Below are 16,506 nucleotides of genomic sequence, written 5' to 3'. Positions count from 1 at the left end.
ATAGGTGTAGGCCTGTGATTTTCCTATTTATATTGAGGATTTTTTTTTTGCTGATTCATAAAACCCTTGATGATGTCACATCTGAGTTCACAGATTTGTTCATTACTTTACCATCGTTGGTGTACAAACAGAAATACTATATAATATAATAATATATAATAATACTATATTTACATGCCACTTTTAGATGCGTTGGTGTTGTGCTGTTATCACTCAGGATGAGGGGTTAGTCACCTCAAAACAACATCTTCTGATGAGCATAGAGAGCAAGGATGCAGGCCAAGCTGCACTCACAGCACCCTCTGCTTTTTAATTATTTTAAAATGTCTGATGGCAATTGTCAGTCATCAGTCAGTCATCATCTACCGCTTTATCCTCCACCAGAGGGTCGCGGGGGGTGCTGTGCCAATCTCAGCTACATCGGGCGATAGGCGGGGTACACCCTGGACAGTTCGCCAGTCCATCGCAGGGCCACATACAGAGACAGACAAACAACCATTCACTTGAACTTCAATATGGTTTGACTTGTCATCTACAACTGCACAGTCAAATTGCACTGGGTGGTCATATTTAATTTAAAAAAGTGTATTATGTAAATACTATGGGGCCTAGTATTTTTAATGATGCAGCAGGTTAGAAAAATCCAAATTTTATACAATTTGCAGCATTAGTGCTATGAAAGCAAAATTGGTATGGAAATATCTCATCAGTGATACTCAGCCCTTATGTGTGGCACAGTTAGCAGTGGATATCATTCCTCAGGGAAAGCCTTGTGGAAGGATACTACCAGCCTCGCTGCTGTCTATGGCTGCACTGATAGCATAACTGATTGAAGACCTTTGCATGTAGGTCAAGAAATGAGCCACAAGAAAAATGTACAACTGAAGCAAGTAGTTGTTATGGTAGAGCACAGACATTTAATGTTGATAACATGGTTTTCATCTCGGTAATAAAATGTTTCCAGCTCAAAGTTTGCAGACATATTTGCAGAGCACTTTATTTGGCCATTTTTCATAAATGAGTGCCCACTAATACAGATTTAACCACATTTGAGAGAAATAAGCCTTTTGTTTGCTTGAAGGAAATGATGTTATCTTTCAATTAATGGAAAATGGGAGCAAAAAGAAAAGTGTTGCATCGATTGTATATTTTGACTCATAGAATGTTGTGAATGAAGCGTACCATGGCCATTTCTGTTTAAAAGAGCAGCAGCAGCAGTAATATGCACTTCATGCATTATACAGTCATTGGTCTACATGCTGGGACTTCTGAAGCAGCAGACTGTCAGTGCTTCAGAGGTGGTTGTAAATGTTGACCGAGTCTGTAGTGACGTCTCAGTCACCTGACCTGCCTCTCAGTCTGGTCTGTGATGGTCCTGCGTTTAAAGCAGTGAATCAATATTTGTTATACTGCCAGTAAGTTTCCCAGGACAGGCAGCTTAGAGCAAAGACATTTGGTTTTGCCTCTTACAGAATACCTAAAATGGCAAACAACATGAATAATCGTGTCTGCTCTTACCTTATCACTGAAGATGCTGTCTGATCTGAAAGCTGCAGACTTCACTGACAGTGCCACACTGCACACAGTTGGGATGTTTTCACTTTTGTGGAAATTGCAGTTTTCCTACAAGTGTCTTGTCCAATAATAAATAATGGAAAGGAGTTGCATTGTTTTCAGTAAAAATCTAATTCCTCAAGAAGATACTGATGTAAAAAAAACAAACCCAAAAACATGAGGAGCCACTGCAACAAATCAGTTTGCCATTCTCAAGTATGCTTGATCATTCAAGACAATCTTTGAAGAATGCACACAGTGTTTTGTAGCATCATCACTCAAACTATCACAAACATATGTGCACATGCACACTGGTGCTGTCATTCCACAAAAAGTGGAAATAAACAAACTGATATAGTTGGTGCAATATGTGTTTGTGGTTATTTACATATATGAATGACCTTTTTGTTTTCACATTCATTTGGTACATTTAACTAGATCTTAATCATAGTAAGAGTTGTTGATGAGATGCCAAAAAGTTTAGTTCATTAGATATATTTGCTCTACCTCCCAGTATGGAATAACATTTCTTAATTGTCCTTGCCTTGAAAAAGCAACAAAGGTTTTTTTTTTATTTTTCTTTGGAGCCTTGTCAGTATAAAATGAATTAGTGATGTCTGGACAAGCTGTAAGCAATCTGATGTGTCCGATAATATATGACCACTACATATGCCTTCAAATCTCATCTCACCATGTTGGCTCCAATCAGTCTTTTCTCACATCATAATGTCGTGTATAGTGAATATTCACTTAACTTGTGAGCTTAATATTAATAACATGTTTTTGTTCCTCTCCTATGTGTCTCCCCCCTGTTGGATGTGGATTTTGAATTCACTTGCTGATCAATAATCCTCCTCTGACCAGACGATGAGGTAAGAAACCAGAGTTTTTTCCTTTGTCTTGCAGCTGAAGATGAAGTAGGTCAATGGTGAAGTGAGATTTGGCCGCGATTATCTCACCAAAATGAGGACATTGTGGTTTGTGATGTCAGCCCATTTTACCCCAGATGCCTACTGCTGCTTGTGTTGGGTTTTGGAGAGTTTCATTTAAAAATGGCTTTATGCGTTTGTGTGTTAAAGTGATTCAAACTTGGAAACTTGATGCATGTGGCAAATGTTTCCATTCACTTAATGTTCAAACTGAGCTGGTTGGTGTGTGCTGTGAACACACTGAGCTTGTGTGACTTATATGAGCCTATGTGCTTCGGGGTTTTACTTGACACCACAGCTATGTGAGAAAAGGTGTGTTCACAAAGCCTAGATTTTCTTGTTCCTTGTCTCACTAAGTGACAACTGAGAATTTTCTGTGTGTGTCAGCTTTGTTTGTAAACCTACTGCTTTTGTATGTGTTTTACTGTTGACACTTCAGTGGTATATAATTGCCTCTTCGTTTCTCCATTGCACATGTTGCAGACTCAGCACCTCCCATGAAGTGTATCATAGCTTCATAGTCATGGTGGTGATCTGATCTCACGTCTTCAGTAGCCAACAACCTGTCACCAGAGTGTCAAAGCTGCCCCCCCCTCCCCTCCTCCTCCTCCATGCTCCTCTTATCGATGACACTGTCTGCATCCCAAAAAGCCCTGCAGCTGTGTTTAACCCGGCCGGGCGGGGATAACAGGGGGCTGTGTTTGTTTTCAAGCCCAAACAGTTCACAGTCGGGTGGAGAGGAGTGAATCTGTATGGGTGTGACAAACCCACGGTTCCTTCCTCAGCAGCATTCCAGGGTTCTGTGACAAAGTTAATGTGTGTGCAGCCAGAGGGAACACCTTTTCATCAAACTATCAAACTTTAATCTAAGACCCAGTGACTGCTGCTGCTGCCATGACATTTAGCAGGTTAGACAGGTTGGTGACACTCTTGCTGGATATGATTAAATGCAACCTACAAACCTGATTTAAAATCCTGCTCTTCCAAAAAAAGAAGTTGGTAGCACTTTATTTTTATAATCCATTGTTGACTCTATTAGTAAGCAACAGGTATTCAGTATCATGTCGACAGATTGACGCTTGTTCACCTAATGTGTGAACTGCCAGACTGTAAATTGTGCTCTACAGATTGTAACCCTAACACTACTTCTCTGTCAGTATCTTATTTGTTGACTATCTACTAATGATTAATCTGTCCCTTGAAAGTTAACAGGATCATGTCAACATATTGGTTGATTATCTGTTGACAATAGGTTTTATAAATCATAGATCAGTTCACAATTAGTTGCTTATCAGCATAGTTGATAGTCACAGTATAGTTGACAATCGGCAGACTATTAGTAGGGATTCTCTCTTGCATCTGCGAATGTGTGTCAGGACTTTCTAATTAAAGTGAAAAACAGCGGATATTAATAAGTGTCAAATGATAATCTGTTGACATGATACTGAATACCTGTTGATTACCAGTCGAGAGTCAACAACGGACTATCAAAATAAAGTGAGAGCAAAAACGTTTTGTGACTCACACAAAACACAATGTACTGTATCTCTGTCCTGAAAGCCACTGTTCAGGCCAGGTTGACATAACTGGAGTGCCCTGCCCTTTCGTTTACACCCCGTGACTACAAACCACGCAGCACCACTCTGGGGTGTGGTGAAGCCAGAGGGTGGTTGTGGCTTTCTTTGTTAGCCTTAAAATGCCACAGAACCACATATACACAGACACAGAGTGACGTCACTGTTCTTGGGCAGTGCCAGCTGTGGACAGGGAAGCACGGAGGAGGGGGCGGCTGTCTCTCTGGAGAAGGTTGTCTTCACCATGGTGCATTCCTCTGTGGCTTTTACTCAACTAGCCATTAGCCCTCTGTGCCTTCAATTGCTGCTTGGCTCTGCAGCTAAAGTATAGGCAGTCTATACTTGGGACTTTATTAGCCTATTAGCGAGCTAGCTTTTGCAGTGGTTGCTGGATTTCCCCTCCTCTCTGTTTCTGCTGTAGCTGTGTCTGTTTTTCTCATTTGCTGTCACCGCCAGCATGAGCATGTTCCTATAAGTCATTTGCAAACTGGAATGGCAGAATGTGCAGATTTGCTGAACCACACCCGTCTGTGCACTGATTGACACATCAGCTGCAATTAAATCAAGGGAATGTCAAACAAAGGGTGTGAGACATCCTCTTAAGTGACATTTACTTACACTATGTTCATTTCTTCATGCATCTCTTCTCTGTTAAATGCAGTGGAAACTCAAGCACTCGACTGAATTCCTTCTCCCAGATCTTGTCTTATTTGTTATTACGGATAAATGTGCGGAGAAATCCCCCCAATTACTTCATATCCGAATCAGCAGTTTGATAGGATCACCTTTCATAGAAACCAATTCAACTCGGGGTGCTTCACAGGATAAAAAAATATCAAGGAAGAACCGCCCACCCCTCTGATCAACCATCACATTAACACATAAGATAATGACAAATATTAAACATAAAACAAGCCATGTTTCCACCGAGTGGAACACTTCAATTAGGTACAGTGCATATTCTTTTCTGTTTGCATTAAGAATAGTACCACAATAACCAGCCCCAACCATTCCATTTTTGGCACCCTTCCCTTGGGGTACCAGAAATGCTATGGTACAGCCATAGCTAGAGCGGCTCCACCCATGTCAGTCGGCTGATAGGGTGACAGAAAAGCATCACCCCCGGCGACCGGTGTTTCTTCAACTATTCTCATACAAAGCTTGACGTCTTGTTGAGACAAACAGCCACAAACTGAACTGCAACATTCAACAACATTTGTTGTTGCATATCACGTTTTCCTAGTGTTATGTAGCCTAATTTCTTATCATGTGATTCTTAACTACCTATTAAAGGTAAATATGATACTCCTGTCCTGTGCAGTAATTATATCATCCACTACGTCATCTTGCTGAAGCCACACACAAACAATGAGGCCACACTTGTCTGTGGGCCCTTCAGTCAGAGAGGGTGACGCTGTCTTCTCAGTGAAACCTGACCCATCATTGTGTGTAACTCTTCACTGGGTTAAGTGTGTGGGCTTTATTCTCTGAGCATGTAGTGATGACACAGTGGCGATGCAGACACTGAGGCCACAGCAGCAGCAGTAGCAACATCAGTGGGGATTTGGCCTATAGTCTTAGCTTTTGACAGACTGCCCCTCGAGGCTTTTTCAGTTTGATGTGAGGGCAAACAATCAGGTTAGGGAGCATGCAGGAATCACTTGACTGAATATGAGGGGGCCAAACGACAAACAATAAAGAGCCAGTGGCAGATGTGTGTTTATTGAGGGATTTGCTGAAAACATCAGATGCATTATGTGTTCACTTTTATTTTATAAGCTGGATTGTTAGGAAAATATACCCTTTTATCTTTATGAATTATGTAGCTAGTAATCTAACAACATTATCTCCATCACAAGGGTGAAAAGTCTTTTCAAAGCATTGCAGAGGGAAATGCCGTGTTTTTGGTATACATTTGTGTGTGCTGCAGTCTAAATTTGAAGATACAGATCACAAACAATAGCTGGATTCCATTAAGCTGCTTAGTTTGTAGGTTTCTGGTGGAGTTCCTGTTAGTTAATGCCATAATTAATGGCAATGTCATTTAAAATGCTGCTCATTAACTTTGAATAGGACGTGTTGCCAACCTGGACTGTGGATCCATAGGTTTGCTTTGTTCGTTCTGTGTGAGGCAGAAGTTCAACTTTCCAACTGACAGCACGAGCCCCAGCAAATAAATTAATGTTATGCAAATATTCGAGCAGAGGCAGTAGTTAGTCAAATCACATTTATTTGTTTAAGCTCAAATACTGCACCGTCCAAATGGAGTTCTCGGCCAAGGCCATTCTCTCTATTGCCAGTGTTGGACATCTATTGCCCTTGTTGCTATTGGTTTAGCAACATAAGCAACCATTAATGCAAAGTCTTCCATGACACTGGTGTGCTTCCGACAGCTGCTTCCAGCACCACCTGTCAGATATTAAATACATTAAAATACTTTAACTGAATGCCATTAAAACACTTGGAATACAGGCCTTAAAATGTGTTTTTAATTGCAGTTGCCACAGAAATAATGCAATCAAACTAAACATCCCCTCTCCCTTTTTGCATTCCTCTACAATCCTCCATGGATTATGTGCTTGAGGACTGCTGTTGAACTTAATAGTCCTCACTTTAAAATCCTTCTCTGAATTGCTTTATTTGGTCGTCCACTGAGATAACTTCCTATGCTCACCGCTTCCTTCCTTCCTGTCCCTGCTGGGCCTGCTCGCCAGAACCACCAGCTAACTGGTTTGGTTCTTCATCTCTGCAGATGTCCCACATCAGCCTAAGCTAGCCTTCCAACCTCTGGCCTCAACGCTCGGCTGAAGCTTTGGTCAGAGATCAACCTCAGAAATGTCTCTAAAGCATTGTAGAAGTGGCCTCTGTCAACCCACCCCCCCCCCCATCCCCAACCCCACTGCTATAAATAATCCCAGCCCAGTTCCCATGGCCCCCACTTGAGGTTCCAGCTCACACGTACCGAGGCACAATGTGCCACAACTTCACCAGAGTGAGCACCACAGCTCGGGGATGAAGTGCGACAAGTGATGAGGTCACCAGAGTTCTAATCAGAGTGGTCTAACCACCGTGATTACAGGGAGTAAAGGGACATTCCTGGATAAAAATCATTTGTCTGTGCTTCAGCCATCTTTGGTTTGTCTTTACAAAGTATGTCCTTCATAGCAGTGGCGGTTGCTACTCTTTGAAACAGGGGAAGCTCCTTTCAAGCCCGGTTATTTATATATAAATTCTGCCCTCGGTTCCTTTTGCAGAAAAGGCTGGATTTGTATCGTAGAGATCAACCGCTGGTTTTAATGCGTCATACTGCCGCGGGAATGTTTGAGAAGAAAATAGCGTCAAATGATCTGTGATAACCAGCTGATTCTGAACCAACTATTCATATCGTTAGTCGTGTTCTACCACACGTTCAGTAATGAAACGTAAATACAACAGCACATACTTGACCATTTATTTTATGACATTTTAGTGGAAGCTGAGATTCTCCTGCTGACATAGAAAAATTGCCCCTGCTTCACAGTTTTTCTACTGTGCTTGGAGATGTAGCTAAGGAGCTGACTAGAGGCTTTGGCACCACATTGAAGTTTACATCTCTCACATTGTACCGTTATAGTATTTGCATCATACACTCCTAACCTCTAACTCCTGAGGGACAACTCTCAAATTCCTCAAGCTTTTTTACTCTGTGGTTTGGATGGCTCATGTCTAAAACTTCTGGAATCAGCCTGTTGAAAACATACTTACATGAAGGGATGTACTTATAGTTGAGCTTTTGTGTGTCTAGCCCGTCTTGTCATTAAGTCATAATTCTGTGTTTGGTGACTAAAATGAAAACCATAAATGGAGCATTGACTCTACTGCTCTGTAGCTTTGCTAAATCTGCTCATTTGCTCAAGTTTATTACTTCACATTTTTTTAACCACTAAAAGAGGAAAAAAGTGAGACAGTATTCACTTTTCTCCATGTTTGGAGCTTAAGGAAAAATAATAAATAAAACAGTTTTCCAAACTCTTTACCAGACATGATTTAATTTAAGCTTTTTGTATTATTTTGCATATTACTAAAAGATTCCTGCAGCGATTTCCTATACAAGACGGGCGATGGCAAATCAGCCAGACTGATGTTTGTCAGGATGAACAGTAGCCTAGGCTGAAAGCCAGGAAGCCTTGATCTAATCTCCGTCTTCTTCTGGGAGCAAAGTCAGTGAGTGTTTACTCTAAATGACTCTAAATGGAGGCACTTTGAAGACACAGTTACATGTCAGACAGATAACAAATTAGGACAGTCAGTAAAATCTGAGTTTTAGAGCTGCTACATACTTTCACAGTAGACGCAAACCAACGATTCTGACACGTGATGTCTGCAGGAAAATGAAAAGCTGTCTTTGACACAACTAAACAAAGACTGTGAATGATTTCAATCCCATAAAACAATTTATTTTTTAGTGCAACCTTCACCTAAGGCCATCTACAGCGAATGAAAATGAATTCACCATCTTATCAGGTTGATAAAAGATGTCCCCCTCTTCATTCTGATATTTTTGGTACTTTAAATTCAATTTTTTTTATGCACGTTTGACATCATCTGTGCATAGTAGTAGAGTGACTGTGCATGCATGCTAATATGAATGAGATGACAGGTCTGCGTGTCTGGAGGCAGCATGCTCCTCAGCTGCAGCAGCCTCCACTCCCTCTAAGAAAACACTTCCAGATGCTCCCACCATGCTGCAAGACAGTGAGAGGAAATGCCAGGGAAGCCTAAAGGAAGAGCAGCAGAGATGGAGGAGATCCTGCTGAGGACAGGGGATGTAGTGTAGGGTGGTTAATGTCCTTGGAGAGCATACAACCTGTATATCGATGTAATCTGAGTAAATGTAAATGGGCCCTGTATCTTCAGGATGTGGGAGTTAAACATGAAAGAGAAGTTGATATTAAACAACTGGATATAACATGGAGAAAATGGAAATTAAAAGATTATAGTAAAACTGTGGATCATGAGCGTCAAAGGGAATACAATGAAGATTGTTCGACTTTGTTGAAGAACACTGATTACAAAAGATAAGAAAGCTTAAACCCAGTGATGGCTTAGGTTAGCAGCTCTCAATTTCCTGAACAGGCTTCTCCACCAATCCACTCACATCCAGCGTGAACTTATCTAGAATAGAAAAGGCCAGTGAAGACTCCTCAAGCTACTGTCTTCTTCTCCTCACAGTCATACCATCAGCATCTGCACAACCAGCAGGGGCACACAGAGCAGACAGATACTAATACAGATGGTGGTATCCGATTTAAGCACTCGGGTGTAAGTTAAGGTTGGAATGTGTCAGCATGCTGTGACCTGACAATAGATGTGAGTTATGAAATGCTGGGATTTAAAGACACAACCACCATATGTAGGGATTGGCACTGGGGTTTGGATTTAGGAAGTGGTTAGATGAGTTCTTTGACTTTTGATTCTGCTTTTTTCACAACACAAAAGATGTTGATGCCTAGAGGCCCAACTGCTACAGGTAGACGCTGCACAAACGCACAACAGATGTGCACTAAATTGTAATGGAGGACCAATCACAATGACGATGACCATGTGAATGTTCCCTGCTACACACATCACAGCAGAGTCAGAACTATGCGTCTGTCTCCCAAAATCATTGAATCACTAGAATCACTGAAGTTCTTGCTACTTTGTTTATTTGGGTAAATGTGCATATATATTATACTGATATATACCACGTACAAGCCTATCTTTGTGAGGACATTTTGTCCTTTTGGGGACATTTTGTCTGGGCCCCACAACGTACCTTTTCAAGGTTAAGACCTGGTTTTAGAATTTGGGTTAGAGTTGGGTTTAGGTGAGGGTTAGGAACTTTGTTGTGATGGTTAAGGTTATGATAAGGGGCATTGTCTATGATGTGTCCTCACTGTGTGTACTTGTACATACAGTATTCTAGCATAATCACTGACCTTGTTGCGGCCATTGTCCTCATCAATACCAAAACCTGGTCCTCAGATTAGTTTACAGTAGCAAATGTATATTAATTTAAAAAAAATAGAACCTTGTGAGGAGCTAGTTTAAGTTTAGAGCTAAGATTTTAAATTGTGGTTACAGTTTAGGGTTTGGCTTTAACTGGTTATGATTAAGGTTAGGGATAAGGCTTTGTTTAGGCTGTCCATAAGTCAGTGCTGAGTCCTAAGAAGAATAGTACTGTGTGTGTGCGTGTGTGTGAGAACCCTTAAGAAACTAGACACTACAGCTGTAACCGCAGCACTATAGCTCACCACCATTTAGAAAATATCCACTGCTCTTTGAAAAGTATTCCCATTTTAATTCTTTATTGCAGGTCTTTTCATGATCTGGACACAGATAAGATGTATTCAGTTTCCAGTAATGTAGGTGCAGGTGACTCAGCAGTGTAGGAGTTTCGCCCATTAACTGACTACTGTTATGAACATGTCCAAATGCAGCTTATGATGAAATCTCTTTTATTATTTTTGGGATATTGGTCTGTTTTCGCTTGAAGATCTGCAAAAACATATGACATTAAAAGTTTCTGTCTTTTGAAAGCTGTCATTTATTTTCATAGTTCATGGTCCTTGCTGTTCCAGCTCGCTCCAGCATGGTCAGTATGGATGAGGTCATAGGTCTCATGACCATTCTAGGTGTTGAATTAAAAAAAAAAATTGCATTACAACTATGATCACAATGTTTTGTTTCTGTTTGCAAGGTCATTTGATCATTGCCTCTGTAGTGTGATAAATGCTCAATGTTAACAGACTCTGAAGCATTTGAACTGTATTTCTGAGGATTGGTTTTAATACGAACTTTGGGAACAACACAACATGTGCCTTTGATTGAAGGATCAAATGAGGAGACACGTGACTCCTGCTTCCCTTGATCCCTTGAGCCTTCTCCCCCCCTTCACCTCTCTTTTCTCTCTCTGCTCCCTTCTTTCCAAACTTTCTTTGCTTTGTTTTCCCATATAGCCGACCTCAATATGCTCTAATCTCATTAATAAGACTCCTCTCTGGTGACTTCAGGTTTTCTCTCTTTAAACTCATCTAAAGCATTTTGACTGGCCTTTTTTTTTTTACCGGAGCTCAAATCCCAGCAAGATACATCTCCACCTCTCTATGTATTTTAATACCTTCCCTGTAAAGGACAAACCTTTGAAAACCACAAATTACCAGTTAGATTTCTTTCTGGAAAGAATCTGCTTTAGATTGTCCTTACCTAAAGTGTGTGAATGCTGCACAGTTAACATGATTATATGTTGGGTGTGGAAACCAATTTTAGAAGATATATTTGGCAGTACATATATATATATATATATATATATATATATATATATATATATATATATATATATATATATATATATACTGTATGTATGTATATGTATATATATATATATATATATACATATATACATATATATATATATGTGTGTGTGTACTGCCAAATATATCTTCAGACCTGGTTTTAAGCTTTTTAATTTTCAACATTAAAACTCATAATCTTTAAAATTTGTATTCAGATTATGAAAACATTTACTAAAACATAAATGTGACCCGGCACGAGTAAACCAGTAAACAAGTCTGCCCAGCACAAATTGAGATTCTTTTTTATTTTTTTTTTAAATTTAGATTTTCGTTTTTTACAGAATATGCAAGTTGAAATTTCAAAGAAGCCACTCAATGTTTCAAATCACAGTATTTTGGGTCTTAAAACAATAAACTTCGAATTAAGGTTGTTTGATCGCTGTGAATCGATTCCGAGTTAGGGTATGGTGATATCACATTCCAGTGCTTTTGTTGTTTTTTGGGCCAATCAGCTGTTTCCTCACAGAGGAAACACATGGCTACTTAATATACAGCTTTGGGATTTTGGTTCTTATGGCTGGACACAATCAGAATATGCTAGTGACCTTAATTACTGTACTGAAAATGTCAGTTAAGCTGGTTTGTACTAAAAGATTTACGGTACACTGTGTCAACATCTGCTATTACTTTTCTACTCCAAATTTTCAATTCAACCATTTTCCATTAAATCCAGATAAAGTCGCAAACATTTCCAACATCACTCATGCCTGTATTACAGTTTGTACTTCCTAATTTCGGGGTAACACCAATAAAGATTTTATAATTTTTTTTTTTTTGCCAAAATTGCTAAAATATGGACTGTTCAAAACCCTCTGGCAGTGTTGCCCATCAGGAAACCACATTCTCATTTACTCTTACTCTGTGTGAAGCAGCTTTAATTACAGGTGTGTGTGTGCGTGTGTGTGTGTGTGTGTGTGTGTGTGTGTGTGTGCGTGTGTTCTTCAAAGGGCGATAGGACACAAAACATGGATGCCCATTACTGACTGCTTTATGGAGCTGGTCTTACTTATTAAAGCAGAAGCACCATAATCAGTAACGACTTCCTTATTTTTACAGTTTAAAATTCTTTGAGACTTTTTAGGCTCCTGCTGGTCAGTGACAGGAAGCAAGAAAAACATGTGGTAGTTTCAGCAGATCAACAGGTTGCCATGGGCAACTCTTTATCTAGTAGATCAGAGCTTATTCAGACCTTTCGTCTGTATTATCCCCTGCATTTCTTTTAATTGTTTTGGGGGTTAACTTTGTTTACAGCCTGGGTTTTTGTTTTCTTGTGTGGATAATAAATAAAGTTAATTCTCATTGTTGAGGATATATATATATATATGTATATATATATATATATATATTACATTTACTGTACATTTACTGTGCACTTACAGTAGCAAGTGTATATTAATTCAAAAATAAAAGAGCCTTGATCAACCTGTTCAGTCCTAGTACCTAGGTTTCAAGTATAAGCTGATACCAAGTAAATATCAAATGTTTTTGGTTAATATTCAGAATTACGCCTTTGCCCTTAAAACATCGGCTTTGCATATATAACAAATAGCTGAGGAAATTGTCAGCGTAGTGAGCATGAAATACCTCCAAACTGCTGACCCTTTGTTTTTAGAAAGACCTCCTTGGGTTCCTGTGGTCTACCACCACAAACGAGACTATAGGGCAGTAAATTAATGGCCTCACTGTTCTTGACCTTCCACTCCACCTGTTAACCACCACAGCAGACTGGCAGCCGCCCTCTTCTGCCAGCAGTCTGTGATATTTATGATTGTCGGCAATGTGACATATTGTAGGAGCTCCGTGAGTGAGGTGGCATGTTTTTAAAATCTGCTCCGATGATTCAGATCACATTACAAAAGTCACCCTGACGATACTTAAATATGTACTTTGTTAGTGGTTAGAGGCACAGTGTAACTTTTCATTTTAAACTAAAATAGACCATTGTTTTGGCGTAACCTTGTCATTATGTTAAATCTGATTGTAATTGCAATAGAAAAGCAAAACAATACGCATTTATATTAAGTCCTGCTTTCACAATATTCTCTTTGCCATCAGGGCTGGGGGTTTGCGGGAAAAATTATTTCCAGCACAAAAGAGGTCCGTTATTCTGCATCCAAAACAATGAAGAGAGGAGCGTTCAGCTATCCTGTTTTTCATTGAGAGGTGCTTATTATGACACCACAATGTCCTGGTCATGAGGAAAGAGTACCTGCCTTCTTACCAGTGGAAGTCTTTCTACTGCTCTGTCTTTTAAGATCGTGACCAAAATGGATCTGATAGGGACAGGAAAGTTGTCTGGTGCCTCTTAAGCACTGTGTGCTAATGAAGCAGAAATGAATGGGTATTTTAGACATTGTTTTCAACAGTTTTCTTATCATTGTATTTCTTACTCAATAGGGTGACAGATATTTTGTAGATCTGAAACCATGTTACTCTAAAATCAAGGTTATTGGCTATTCCACTCAGCCACTTTGCTTATTTTGTGGTTTTCAGTGGGAAAACTACAGCATGATAGAGACGAAGACACCTTGGAATTACATCCCCAGACAATGTGAGCCAGTCCCTCTGCTCTTAAAACCTCACACAGACACACAGTGTAGGAATCCTTTTGTGACACAAAGATGCTTGAACAGTAACTTTCTGTTGCCATAAAACACACAGTGAGTCATAGGTTTTGGCATGTCTAAAACAATATGTCAAAAGGCTGATTTAGAGCTCCCTCCCTCTTGTCAGTGTCAGAGCTGCCGTGCACCAAAACTCTCTAAATACCTTTTTGTTTTCAGAGTCTGGGGACCAAAGGCCAGTTTTCTCACTGTGAGTGAGCACTGTGGTTATGGCATAGCAGTGTCTGTCTCGGATTGAACGCTGCTTTCCTTGGACATGTGCCAAATGGGGTACCACGTTTTTGCTGTTGAGAAAATGACATTCTTTGCACCGAAATAATGCAAACTGATCTCTCTGCTTTAAAGGATACATGTTTTATACTATATAGTTAGGACTTCACTTTAAGTTCTTCACTGTAAGCAGTATTGTGCCTTTTCTTGAATGAACTGAGAAAGCAATTCGGGAGCATTGTTTTTCTTTCTAATCAACAGCCGGATCCATCTAGAGCCAGACTAAAGCAGGGCCTGGTGAACACGCTCTGGCTGCTGACTTAGGAGTCTTGTGCACACTAGTGTCTGGGCTATTAATAGAGTTAGCCTGAGAATTTAGACTAAGGTCAGCAATCAGATTCCTGCTCCCAACTGATGGAAGGGAACAAAAAAAGCAAAAGTCCCTCCCTGAAAATTAAGCATTTTTCACATTTCTATTCATGTATGTAAACTGAACTTCCTCTCATGCAGGATGTCTTTACTGTGAGGTAGAGGTCCTCGCTCCTGCTGACGCTCATTTCCTTCCTGAAAGTGGCAGCTGTCGTGTTCTGCTATCTACACTGGCTTACTGCGTTAAGATTATTTTAATGTAATTCACTCGGTGAAAGGTTAATTATATGATTTGTCTGTCCTCTGCAAGTTCATTTTGTCTCGATAATGCAGGAACGATTATTCAGTGTAGCTATTTCTAAATGGATCTCCCTCCTAAAGGTTTCCTTGAAGTAGAAAAAATGTTGACATTAGTTTTGCTATTTCTTCCCCTTCACATTAAGCCATCTATATTTCAAGGCATCTCCACTGCACACCTTTTTCTTCTCCTTGAGTTGAGACATTTTTGAGAAGGGCACCAAGACTTTTTTTTATTTCAGTATCTTTGCTCACTCTGCTGGCATCATGTGTGTTGAAGTGCTGCGAGTTGCATTATTTGATAGTTGTGGTGGATAGTGCAAAACACCAAACATAACATAAACAGAATTTGCATTTTGTGTGGTTCATGTTGTGGCTGCACCATTGTGTATTTTAATTTAACATGTTTCTTTCATCTCTTTTATTTGTATGTGTTTGTGAAATCCATCAAACACATTTACAGATATCATCTTTCTTTGCGTCACAGATGGATTATTGTTGTTCGCAGCAGTGCAGCTACTGGTGTGCTGATGGGAGCTTCTTCAGCTGACTTAGATGTAGGTGTTGTTTTTTTGTATTTGTGGTAGACATGTTTGCCAGCAATAACACAAATTTAAACAAGAAAAAGAAAGAAAGACAGAACCAGCTGTTCTTCAGTCACTGTTTTCTTGTAATCTCCATCTGGTCTGTACATCATAGCCCAAACAGATTACAATGAGTGACAGTGATGTGTTTTTTCCCCTTCTTGAATGTGTGCTTTTCTCACTTTGTGTAAAATCTTTGTGTAAATCTCCTATTTTTGGTTTATGGAGATTTTACTATGAACATCTGGTGCCATGCTGAGTTCTGCCCCTGCACCATATTGCAATAACAGACTACTTCAAAGAACAGTTTTAATGGTTATTATTGCCTAATTTAACTTTTCTAATTAAGCAGAGAATGAAATACAGGAATATTTCATCAATGATCAAGTGCACAGAGCTGCCTTGTGGATAGTTAGGAGATTAATTGATTCTGGTCTTCAGATCTGTGGATAACTGTGCTTCAGTCTCTGTTTGGCTCAGCTTTTTCTCTTCTCTTGTCTTTCCATTACTGTTCTTAATTCTTCTTAACTTGGCCTTCACCCACTTCCTTCTCTCCACATTACTGTCACATTGTGCCACGGGGCTCGGTCGCTCTTGTCCCAGCAGCCATTAAGAGAAGACCCAAAACTTTTATGCTGGGGTTCATCACTTCATTTAGGTCCACTCACAGAGCAGGCTGCGTCAGCCTGAAGCTCCATTTAAATGGCTTCTAGCAGTTCTCGATGAGTTACTCTCTTGGAAAGGCTTTGTGCCATTTTGCATTGTGTCTTTGCCAGCTAAAAGGTTAGTTGTCAGCCAGGTTTAACTCTCTTTGTTTCCACACTCTGCAGTCAAGCCAGGTTTGTGTGTTAGGATTTGGCTGCTGAATAAGAATATCCAGTGATCATAAAGAAAAGTTTTCCTCCAGTTCAGGAAACAAAGGTCTGAAAGTCTGAAACATTAATAGACCAATTCATTTGGTCTATTAATGGATATTCTGGTAATTAATA

This window comes from Solea solea, chromosome 7 (genome assembly GCF_958295425.1).
Source record: "Solea solea chromosome 7, fSolSol10.1, whole genome shotgun sequence".
NCBI lineage: Eukaryota > Metazoa > Chordata > Actinopteri > Pleuronectiformes > Soleidae > Solea > Solea solea.
The sequence above is the reverse complement of the archived record's forward strand: the minus strand, read 5'-3'. Positions refer to the sequence as shown.